This window comes from Eucalyptus grandis, chromosome 10 (genome assembly GCF_016545825.1).
Source record: "Eucalyptus grandis isolate ANBG69807.140 chromosome 10, ASM1654582v1, whole genome shotgun sequence".
Lineage (NCBI taxonomy): Eukaryota > Viridiplantae > Streptophyta > Magnoliopsida > Myrtales > Myrtaceae > Eucalyptus > Eucalyptus grandis.
In genome coordinates, this window is record NC_052621.1 from 14,090,725 (window position 1) to 14,103,353 (window position 12,629).

Consider the following 12,629-nt stretch of genomic DNA (forward strand, 5'->3'; position numbering starts at 1 on the left):
CATGAGTAAACGATAGATTATACGACTTCATGATGATTTGAATACAACAACAAGGAAGGCATTCACATTCCATAGCACTAATGCCAATTATCTTTGCAAAGTAATAATGAAAGCCTTTTGTATAATATTCTTTGAGGAGAGAGGAGGAGAAGAGAGAACTATTCTCTTTTAGAACGTTCTTTGTATTTTTCATGAAGGCGGTCATCTCCAAAAAATAACTTCCCCTTAATAGATAACCATTCATACCTCTTAAATTAGTGTCTCTCCATCATATCATATTAAGACGAACTAGTGCATGTTAATTGCACCCCATCATAGACAAACCAACGAAATATAATATATCCCACTTGGACATGATGGGCTTGATGGTGCTCTATCAAGAATATAAAGCATTCAACATTCATCAACATTAAAATCTTCTTCATTCCTAATCAATATCCAAGTAGTCTAGTAAGTGTAAATCGTTCTCTCAATAACAAAATCAATAGTCCGTGGTGCCTTTCAATTATCTTAAGATCCTCTTCATTGTTTTCCAGTATGCTTGACTAGGATTTGGCTAGTATTGACTCACCAATCCCATGGCATGATATATGTTGGGTCAAATATACATCATGGCATACATCAAACTTCTAACCGCACTAACCTAAGGAACATTTTCCATTTCTTTATTTTATTTTATTTTATTTTTATTCCTAAGACACATCTTAGAAGTTAGGCATTCGCCTTTCATGACAAGAGTATTAATGGGATCACAATGCTATATATCGAATTACTCAAGAATCTTCATTTTACAAGGCTCTTGTGACAGAGTAAGTAGTTTCCCTAATTAATATCTTTCAATCTTATCCTCAATATATAAGTAGTTTATCCCATTTGAAAATTAGAGGGCAATCATTTTTTTATGGTGATAACTAAACTCTTTTCATTCCTAGTCAACAGAATATCGTCCACATATAATAATAAAATCACAAATTTATCCTTGAATCGTTTGATATACACACCATGATCTTTGATCACCATGAACCCAAAAGACATTAGGGCTCAATGAATCTTCATTTTACAAGGCTCTTGTGACAAAGTAAGTAGTTTCCCTAATTGATATCTTTCAATCTTATCCTCAATATATAAGTAGTTTATCCCATTTGAAAATTAGAGGGCAATCATTTTTTTATGGTGATAACTAAACTCTTTTCATTCCTAGTCAACAGAATATCGTCCACATATAATAATAAAATCACAAATTTATCCTTGAATCGTTTGATATACACACCATGATCTTTGATCACCATGAACCCAAAAGACGTTAGGGCTCAATGAAAACAAAAATGCCACTGTCTAGATTATTACTTAAGACTATAAATGAAGTGATAAAACTTGCAAACTTTATACTCTTGACCTTTAGCAATAAAACCTATTAATTGCTTCATATAAATTTTCTCATCTAGTTCTCCATTGAAAAATGTCATCTTTACATCCATTAGGTATAATTCTAGATCCAAATATACGACAATGGCTAAGATAAGGCACATAAAGGCAAACATTACAACTGGTGAAAATGTTTTCTCATAATTTATACCATTTTTGTTAAGTATAGCCATTCGCCACAAAGCGAGCCTTATACTTTTTAATGAATCCATCCATTCTTTGTTGAATCTTGAAAATCCATTTATTTCCAATAACACTACGATTGGGTAGCAGATCAACCAAGTCACATACGTAATTTGCCCTCATAAATTCTATTTCATCTTCCAAAAATTTTCTCCATTCTTTCTTAACAAGGGATGAGAAAGCCTCTTGGACAGTCTTAGGCTCAGTATTATATTGCAAAGCAATTATAAATGTTTATCCTTCAATTTCAAAACAACAAAGGGAAATACTTTTACGAATATTTTTATCTAACTGAACTTCTTCCAAATTCAATTCACCAAACGATGCAACAATCTCACTAGGTCTTATATATTGAGATAAATTTTCATTTTCCTTGACAACATTAGTGGATGTATTGTCATGATCTTCCATGTCACATAATTGAAAGTTCTTATTAATCTCACCTCTACTAGGAAAATCATTCTTCAAGAATGCGATATCCCATGGCTCCATTTCAATCACACTCCCATCAACTTATTCACCTATAAACACGTACCCTTCAAAATTTTCAAAATATCTTATAAAGATACATTTATTTTCTCTAGGTCCTAATTTGTCATATTTATGGGAAGAATCATGAACATGTGCCACACACCCCAAGGTCATCCCCATGTCCCCAAGCTTTCTAGTAGTCCCCGTCAAGATCCATCCCCCCCTCCCAACATGATGTTGCTTTCCGAATGTATGTCTTTGGACTTTTAGAGATATAGTTTCTTGGAAAATATTCCAACTTCTATATTAATCATTCTGCTTCAGGACTAGCCAAATTATCACTCAATTGGGTAACGTGGGCATCTTTGTCTTGCTTTCAAACAGATAACAAGAGGTTAGGTTTTTGGGAGTGTTTCTACGTAAGAAATAGACTTCTTTTCGTAAAGGGACTTTGGCTTCTATAAATTGTTAAGCTCAATAGTGAGGTCACAATACTCGGTGGGTTGCTTAAAGAGGGCCTTATGTATGCTTTCAACATTTTTTTTCTAGTAAGAAACAAGACCAACGTTATCATAGTCACTAATCTATTAGGTCTACAAAGAAAATACGTAACCTCATTCTTTTCACAAAATCACTAGATTATGGTGGGGGTTGCATTACTCTGTGATGACAGGACTCCTACATAAGGCAGTGCATGTTCTTGGAGCCACCTTCATGAGTGGAAACATGTGGATGCTCGGTAATTATCCGGCACGTGTAGGATGAGAGGACTACCATATCCACTATGATGACAGGACTCCTACATAAGGCAGTGCATGTTCTTGGAGATAAGTTGGGTGCTCAAAAAGCCCTGAACACTCTTCATCGATATAATAAAAAGAAACCGGATTACTCCATGGTGTTTTTCTAATAAACCTAACCCCCCATTTGGGAAAGGATAACTTTTAAAAGGCATTTGGCAAGCTTAAAAACATGTCAAATGTATAGTAATTAAGCTTCAAGGGATTCACTGAGTGATTAAATGCTTGATTTGAATAACATAAGTATTGTTTTCAAATCACAATGTCACTTACTCATATTACTATTTCGAGAGTCATGCCCGTCACTCTGTAAGTCAAACATTATCAAATGCACATAGATGGGACAATTATCGGGTTTTGTAAGAAAAATTATCAATCTCCAAACTTGGGATATTGCATATTCTTAATAAAAGAAACGAGCTATAAAAGTTATAGCTGTTCCAAAGTAGGTTTCCATTGTGTCCTCCACCAGTGCTATTGCAGCTTAAACTTCCAGTGTTAATGGTGCGATGTTTCTACCACACCCGAACCTCCTTTTTCCAAAACGGAGTTAGCCCGAATGCTTGTTTGAAATTACCATCATGGTACATCGCCGCCTTTGGCTAAGTATCAATGCTGCAATAGCTCCAAAGGTACCCTCGATCATGAACGCAATTAATAGGATTTTCATTCGCATTAGTCACCTTATTCTAGGGTAGCCATGAGATCTCGAAAGCCCCAAAAATGCCAGTGGCTAACCGATAAAAGAGGAGGAAAAACTCATGCGTTGCTTCCCCATGCAGCATCCAGGAAGTTGCCCCCTTCAAATTGCAGAACCTGTCTTCAGGAAATCATGAGGTACATTTAGATGCAATACAAGGATAACGAGACAAAAGGCATGACTCGCATTCTTCCAAATTATGTAGCTGAACGTATAACAACAAACTTCATCAAAGAAAAAAGGATTGTACAGCCGAATGTGCAAAAGACTAAAAGTCCTTTTTCTTTTCAACATTGAGGGATTGATTGAGTGGTTAAACAATTATTTTATGCAACTAAATATATAACAACAAACCCCATAATAGAAAAAAGATTGTACAGCCAAATGTGCCAAAGACTGGAAGTCTTTTTCCTTTTGAACGTTGAGGGATTGATTGAGTGGTTCAGAAATTGTTTCTATGCAACTGATTGTATAACAATAAACCCCATCACAGAAAATAAATTGCATAGCCAAATGTGCAAAAGAGTAAAAGTCATTTCTCTTTAAAATGTCGAGAGCTTAATTGAGTGGTTAAGCAATTGTTTTAGATGCGACAGATCCGATATTTATCGTCTCCTATTCAAAGCAATTTGAAGGTCATCCCTGAAACTCTATGCATAGTCTTATTTATGCGCATGGATAGGGCAATTTGCATGCATTCATGAGATTAATTCAGCCGAAAATTTGAATGCTCCTTGAAATTCGAAAATGATTAAAAAAAAAAGTAGAAAACAAAAGCTTTTGCCTTTTGGACCTTTAGAGGCTCAAGCCCAAACACTCTCGTCCTCTCAACTAAACTTATGGGGCGACTGAATTGATTTAAGGATATCTAAGAGAACTTTGGTTAGGAATTAAATGAAAGATCTATGGCGCTCATCCCCTCATCTGGCCTCTTCTATTTGATTGAAATATCCTTTAGGATGACCATTATCCTCTCTTTTCTGGTTGCAATTGACTCATTAGTCACTTCACTAGTGATGTGGCCTTTCTTTGCTATGGTCTTTTCTCATCGTTTGGTTGCTCTACAAAAAGTGAGTGACTTGCGCCACTACATTATGCTAATGACTTGGTAATTTTCCACCATTCTCTCGATCATTTCAATGACTAGAACAATGATTAATGTGAGCCAATCGAAGTGGTAAACTGTATCTTGTGTTGTTGGAAAGAGATTAATCACCATAGTACAATGACGTAATCTTTTGAGGGGAGAAAACTTTATCAAAAGCTTTAAGTTTTACACGCATACGTATAATAGAGTCCTAAAATATTTTTCAATTAATGTTACAAAACCCTAAGTTACTTTTAAAGGTTTGGGTTGTACTAATTGTAAGGAATTAATTGCATTTTCTGATGACACTCGCCTAATGTTCATTGCTATTTGATTCTTAAGCATAATCATATTTGACAAAGATTTCATCATCTTTCCACTCACGAGGCATTAAGCTATTCCACTGAAAAAGCGAGGGGTTATATCAAAGGAAAAGAAGAACTTATAATTGCAGCTCCTACTTCTGTAGTTATCTTTCAGCAATCTGATATTTTTGTGATATCCTTTTCATTCAACTTTCGTATATAACTTTAATAGGTAGTGGGATGTCTTATATCATATATAAATCACGACAAGTCGTCATCTTCTCTTGTTGCATCATCAGTCTGAATCAAAATGTTCAAATAAAAATGGATTAGAACCAAAATATTTAGGTCATGTTTAGCCATCGTCACAAAGATTAGAATTGGATAGAATATAATAAAATAATAAATGCAGGAGGATTTGTTATATCCTATTTTTTTGTTGGGTGAAATACCGGATATCACAATGTATAAGACTTGTAAAAAGAGGAAATATATATATAGCAAATACAAAGTTTCTTTCTCGGTCGGAACAGAAAAATAAAGTTAAGAAGTAAAAAAAAAAAAAAATTAAAAGAAAGGAGAAACAAAAAGGACAGTTTTATTTCCACCCTCATTTATACTAAAAAGACAACATTATCATCAATCTTTCAATTGCAATTTATAATGATGGCCCCTTTCTTTTTTTTATTTAGGATATTACCATAATTAAACATTTCACATATTTTATTTTTTAGCATATTAAAAAAAAGTGTATTATTAGATATTCCTATAACATTTTATATACTTCATGTAAAATTATCTCGCTACTAGTAAAGACAGTTTTTAATATAGTATGAAACTAAAAAAGCTCTCCTTCATCATTGATCTTATAATAACTTGTCTATTTTTCCACCCTTCTATCTTAAAAGTCTCCCTTTCTTTGTGAACTTTTTATTAATTTTATTAGTCTAATATATTTATCAAGTCTCTTTATTTACTATATCAAAGAATTTACCGACCAAAAAAAAAAAAATCAAGGAATTTATCTTTTTTCCTTATTATATTGGCCAAATACTTTTATAGAGAGCATGTAAGACTACTGAAATATCTGTGCACAATGAGGTATCTTGATATTTTTTCATAAATAGCTCATAGACGATATTGATTTTTGTTAATCCAAAATAATGACATTTCACTAGCATCTTCAAAACAAGGTTCTTATTTTGTGGAATGTTTAGGTTTAGTAAAATTTACATGGATACAGAAATACTTAAAAAGGAAAGTAAATAAATTTGGGACCACAAATTTAAATTGCGATTGAATGATAGAGGGCAATTTTGCCTTTTTGGTTAAAACTAGGTGGATTTAGTCATATAGGGGTGGAAATAGCACTACCCAACATAATATGGCTTTTAAACCACTAGGATTCGCCCCAGTAGCCACCCTTCCAACATGGAATGGGGAGGTGAGGGGTTCAAATCCCCACATTCTCAGGGGAGATGGGGTTGGGGACGCGTAAGTTTCAGGAGTGGGTTTCGACTCTCACGCCCTGCAAGAGGCAGGATAAAAGTCTAAGAGTGAGTATAGAGTAGGAATAGAGTATGACTGACCAAAAAAAAAAAAAAAACATAATATGGCTTTTGATCTTGTTGCGAATATCATTTTTAAATAAAGTGATCTCAAATAAAACTCCTCGCATTATCTCCTCTTTCCATTTTTATCCCCACCTTTCTTGATTAATCCATTTGATCCCCAACTACTCCCCAAGTTGCATTAAGTCTTGTAACAAAATCAAGACATCAAGATTATAAGCCTACCATCATGTAGAAATTGGCCAAGGTAAGACTGCTATAATTTTGTTAAGTCAGCAAAATGGGAATTTGAAGCCCCCAAGATTATGATTCGGTTGACTTAGGAATTTAAAGATTTTAAGGAAAGGGCTGCATGATATAGCAAGGACTAAGGTCACTAATCGTACCGATGCAAGTCTCCAAGATCCATCATTTACATTTTAGGGTCAGTGCATCGTCCCCTTCAACAGTGGCGATTGATGGATCAGTCCTGATCTTCGCAGATTTTTTCTTTTTTTCTAAGTGGTGATTATGATAACTAGGTAATGTGACCATATTATAGGAGATTAGGATTTGACTATCATTCAGATTATCGTGGAAAAGAAGGTACTTCGAATTTCTAATGACATTTGCAATGTCCCTATGACCATTTCTAAGTCATACACAAGGACAACGATTAAGAATTATCTTGATAACTCCTTAAAAAGTTCGAATGAAAAATATGTTGTTTACAACATAATGATAATCATCATCTAGACGTCGTGGAGGCGAGATGGCTTCGCGATCATGCAAAAGGGACGAAAGTTTCAAGTCCGAATTGCTTAACTGAACTGTTAACGATATGCAAGAGATATGGATGTTTTGATTATGTCATAATGGCAATTACCTGCTCACAAGAAATGAAGTTTTTTCAAATTTGTATGAAGAATAGTTAAAATAAATAGTAGAGATGACAGTTTTGTTTTATCACGGAATTTCTGCAATATCATTTCTTTCACGATTACTTAGTATTATTCTTGGCCGGCATCCTATTAACATCGATTTGGAAAGACGAATTGTGCTGTGCTTCTTGATAGGCTTCGTAGAACTCTCCCTCTCATGCAAGTCGCATAGAAATCCAGCCTTGATAGGAGGTTCATCGATGGCACTAATGTTTCTTCGCACAAGAGCCGAAACTAAGTCCATGTTCCCCCAGATTTCGACTCAACTCGACTATACTCGCCCAAACTCGAACTTGCTTAGGAAAAAATTGTCCTAAGTCCCTCGTGCAATTACGGGGTTGGGCAAGGTTTACTAGACTCATGCTGGGTTAGATCCTGTCCCACCTTACCAACGAGCCTATAACACTAACCAGGCTTGGCCCCTTCAATAATTTGGTCTAGAATTAGTCTATACTGACGAAAATGGCTCTAGTGAAGACTTTGATCATTATTCGACCAAAAAAAAAGACCTTGATAATTAATTCAATGCTCTGATTTTGTTCATATGCGAGTATAAGCAGTGATCATCTGTAGTATCGGATGGAGATTGGCCCCAAAGACATCTTTCTTAGGCTTTTAGTGAAGTTGCACCAAACAGGACCAAGCTTATGTAGATCAGAGAAAGGACATGCAACAGAAGCTTCAAAACTGACATCTCCACATGAGCATATGGAACTTTTTTTTGGACAGACAACAAGGAAAGTGTAATGACTTCTTAGACAGGACATGATTTCACCAATCGAATCAATAAACAGCTAAATTCACAGCAGCGCATAGGGTTAATTACACCCATAAGGAGAAAACAAGAAGAAAGAAATTGTGATATCCAGCAAGAAAGCACCGATCGAAATATGCGAACTCGGAAAAGACGCCCTCGAGCAATTTTTCGAGCCTTTCACTTACATGACGCCCCTAGTCCTTCACAGTGGTCACATGCTTCAACAGCATCTGCACGACGTCCTGAGATATTCTTGTGGCCTCCGTCTTCAGGTGGGCAATCTTCGTTTCCGTTTCATGCTCAAGCCGCTTGACATTAGCACCAGAATCTCCACTACTCTGCTTGATCGGCATACATGGAGATGGAGACAGACTTAATTAATCAGTACGGACCAGCCTGCTGCAAGCAATTATAAAGAGAAGACAATACAAGCTCCTAAACTCTAAAGCTGATAAAATTGTGAAATTTAATTTATGCTGTATCACAAAGGTTGTAATGTGCTTCGGCAAAGCTGCAGAGCTTGTCAAACTAAGACTTTATGATGAATGTATACTACTTTGAACAAGTGCAGGGCATGAGATCTGCGCAAGCATTAGTACACAAGCAGTTCGCCGCTATTATTAGGTTCCAACAGACATTTCTTTATCCTAAATTTTCATGACCCATTAAAGCAACTTAAAGTTCCCTACAAGACAACAACACTGAGTGCTTAACAAGTTTTATTGAACAGATTCCGGAAAATCAACCTAACTATTGCTCTCATCAAAAAAATATTCTTGCAAGACCATTTTTTATTGATGCATATTTACATAAGTATTGTACATCCAGAGTCCTTGTGGCCACAGAATAGTCATCAGATAGAAAAATATGACTACCGTCATAAATTTATCGTATGAAGACTTGCTGAATTTATAGAAAGCAACCAATCCCAATTGAAGTTTGCTTTTCAAATATTACAGAGATGCAAAGTTTTGTCATTTTGAACTTCCAATTACATGCATTTCTCCTTCACAAGCGGAAATACCAAATTAGGATACTAGATGGAGTCAAAGCAACTATTTTTCCTTACATCTAGTTTGAATGCTGTCCTGTTCTTACCTCTGCAACCTTTCTCTGAAACTCAGCATCCATTTGCACACAAAATGCAACAATCTCCTTCTCTGCCTTTTCTTTGGCTTGCCTTAGCCAAGCCCTGTAAAGAACCAGTTGAGTCTCTATTTATACCAATCAAGCAACAAGCAATTACTATGAGCAAGTAACAGCTTATGAAGTGACGCACATGTTTATGGTGCTAAACCAAAGTCCAGTGCATGATAATAAGTAAAATTCAAAGTATACTAATACTAGTTTACTACTCCACAGACAATCATAGTGGGGCCCAAAAGTGCTGTCTGGGTTTAACAACTAGTAGATGAGTGTGAATTAGGAGCACAATATATGTTCGAATCCTCACACCACGAGGTCACAAAACTCCATATTTGGGCCACCACTTGAGATTTGCTCGCGTTGTTTGTTTTTCCCCTTGTCCAAGAGGTTAGTGGAGCGTTTTATGGCCCAATGGTTTACCTACCTAAAATAGGCTTCCTCTATATAAAGAAAGGGATTAGATGTGTCTATAATTAGTCTTGTATCTGGTTAATCATAATATGTATTATCCTATCATCTCCTAACAGGTCCACTCTCAAGATCTTAACAACCATACACATCCTTAGAGTTCTAATTCTCCAGAGAGAACAAATAGCACCGAGATCATGCTAGTCAAGACAAAAGTAAATGCATTGGTATAAGTCTGTGATAGATGGCAGATCTAAAATGTAATAATAGTATGTAGACAAACTTCATTCCAGTAAACAAATGGAAATGCTATGGAACTAAGAAACCAAAAAGCGAATTCAGAGACACATTACCCTCTCTGGCAGCATTGACAATGCGCTGTGCCTCTTGTTCTGCAGCAAGAAGCAATTGAATTCCATTTGGTTGTCCCCTGTTGGCTTCCATGGGTCCTGAAGTTTTCATGAAAAGTAAGTAAAAAGGAACAGCTACAAGTCACTGTGAATTAGCACTCACTGTTATTAAAAGGATTTTGCTTCCGACTACAGCATACTCAGGACTTCAGTAAGCCATTCAAAAATTTAAGTTCAAATGGTATATGAAGATTCCAGCAACACATAGTTTTGTGGGAAACTTAATAAGACGATAAAGATCTAAAAGAATATTGTATCATTTATCAGGAGAATTTAAAGTGAGTAAACTCTCCACCATACTAATGGCAGCAAACAATGAATCGAAATTGCCAACTCAGAAACAAAAACTATATTACAATTTAGGAAACCAAAACGAAATAATTACAAGAGAAGCAAAGAAATATGATAAAAGATCGAGAAGAATCAAAAACACATGACGGTTGACACAATGACTTGACAAATTGTCTCTCCATTCATGAATCTCTTTGATACTGTCTCACTCAAAACCCTCTATTTTATCATTAAAAACAGTGGAAAAGGGCGACCAAAATCGGCGACTCCCTGGGCGTTACTATGGGAGCTCCACACCCATTACAGAATGGGCCTACTGCTCGTTTTGAGCAAGTTTGTCACTGTCGCCCTAGCACGGTGCCAATGGGAGTAGACCCGGGATTATCCTGCGCCATGGCACTGGCCAACCTACGTCACAGACGAACCGCGGCTTCTCAAGGCCAAGGATCCACCGGAGAAATTCGAACCAATGACCAGGGGCCCAAACAAGGAAAAAGTCCTCAGTTTGCTATTTCCAGCGTGAAATCATCATTCAATTTCTGTAAACGTCCTCAAGCCGCCACATACCCGAATTGCCGATTGGTACCGATCAAACCCATAAATAAGACAGAAGGCGTCTACACAATTACAATGGCACGGATCAAGGAGGAAAGGCCAGGAATTTTTGCTGACACGTAACTACAAAAAACCTCAAAGCTTTCAATAAGCTACCGGGAAGGCACCCAGTTCAGTTCCCAACATCTTCTGACTAAATTTATGCAAGAAAGAGTTCAAAGAATCGCTTTTCCAACCAAAACAGAGCAAACATAGATTAACTTATATGCGAATCGTGTGTCCAAGCAAGAAACGACCCCTGCTCCACAGTTTACCGAAGGTCTAAAGCTGGACGGCTGATGAACAGACGGTTAACCTGGAACAACGACGGGATTGGGTACCTTCTTCACCAGCCCTTTTCACCAGCAGACGAGACTGAGAAACGGAAGATGCATAATCGGCTTCGGTCTAGATTCGATTCAAAGACTGATCACGACGCTTTTGAGAAACTTCAAAGAGCACTTGTTAATTATAGTAATATATATATATATATATATATATATATATATATATATTCAATTACTTAATAATTTGGATCCCAAAAAAAAAAAAAAAATCCTTTACAATGACTATTTTCGTTTTTCAAATTTTTTTTAATATTACTATTCGTGAAATGAATTTTCATTAACGTGAGTTGTCTATGTTTCTTAAAGTATAGCATTGAAGACGCACACTTATCGTGTTTATTGAAGAAAGAGACATTTCAAAATTATGTAAAATCACCCTATTGAGAAATATTTGAATCAAGGAAATTGACAAAAATGCCTGATTTTTTTTTTTTTTTTTTGGGTCAGTGCAAAAATGCATGTTTACATCGAAATTGTACACATATACAAAGAGAAAATTGCTTTGAGATTCAAAAAAATAAAATAAAAAATAGAAGGCTTTTAAAGAAATTAGAGAATTCAAAATTTGTTAGTGTGAGTGTTAACATAATATATAAATTTACACATTTTTCCATGAATGTAATATTTGTAAAATAAGTAACATGAGTATATTTTGGTAAGAAAAAAAAATTATGGATGTCCCATAGAAATAGAAAGTACTTTTTTATTTTATATAATAGTATAGATTATATAGATTAATTATATCATCGAATTTAACCTAATAAGAGTGAATAACCCACTTACATCATTACATGAGAAAGATCAATAATTCGTTACTTAGCTATTATGTGATAAGGACACTCATCACCAAAGAATTTTTATAAATTTATTTATAGATCCCTCTCTATATGCCCAACAATATAATTACACTTACTTCACTTATAAGGTGTGGTCTGGTTTCATTTTAGGGTGCGCATGGAAACACTTCTTTTTTTTTGTTCGCAGGAAACAATAAAAAAAAAGTGTTTACATTAACAAACAGTTTACGGAACAAAAGAACGCGTTTGGTAAGTGTAAAAAAAACTGTTCTTGGAATAAAAAAAAAAACATGTTTGAATCGCTGAAATTTATTTTAGAAGAAAAAAAAAATGAAACACGTTTGGTAAACGACAAAAAAATTTCTGTTTTATTTTTTATTTTTATTTTTAAAATTTTTTTAATAAATTTTAAAATTG

General features: G+C 35.2%; 1 non-coding gene across 7 annotated transcripts; it reads right to left on the reverse strand.

Moving 5' to 3' along the window:
* Nucleotides 1–8,137: 8,137 nt before the first annotated feature.
* Nucleotides 8,138–11,530, reverse strand: LOC104423594. Of its 7 annotated transcripts, XR_001981617.2 has the most exons (5): nucleotides 11,042–11,336; nucleotides 10,756–10,904; nucleotides 10,127–10,222; nucleotides 9,318–9,411; nucleotides 8,138–8,557 (listed from the first exon to the last, which is right to left on the reverse strand). It is a non-coding gene; the product is annotated as an uncharacterized LOC104423594 (transcript). The 7 variants fall into 7 exon arrangements; XR_005546870.1 differs by lacking the exons at nucleotides 10,756–10,904; nucleotides 11,042–11,336 and adding an exon at nucleotides 11,410–11,530; XR_005546874.1 differs by lacking the exons at nucleotides 10,756–10,904; nucleotides 11,042–11,336 and adding an exon at nucleotides 11,385–11,524.
* Nucleotides 11,531–12,629: the final 1,099 nt, after the last annotated feature.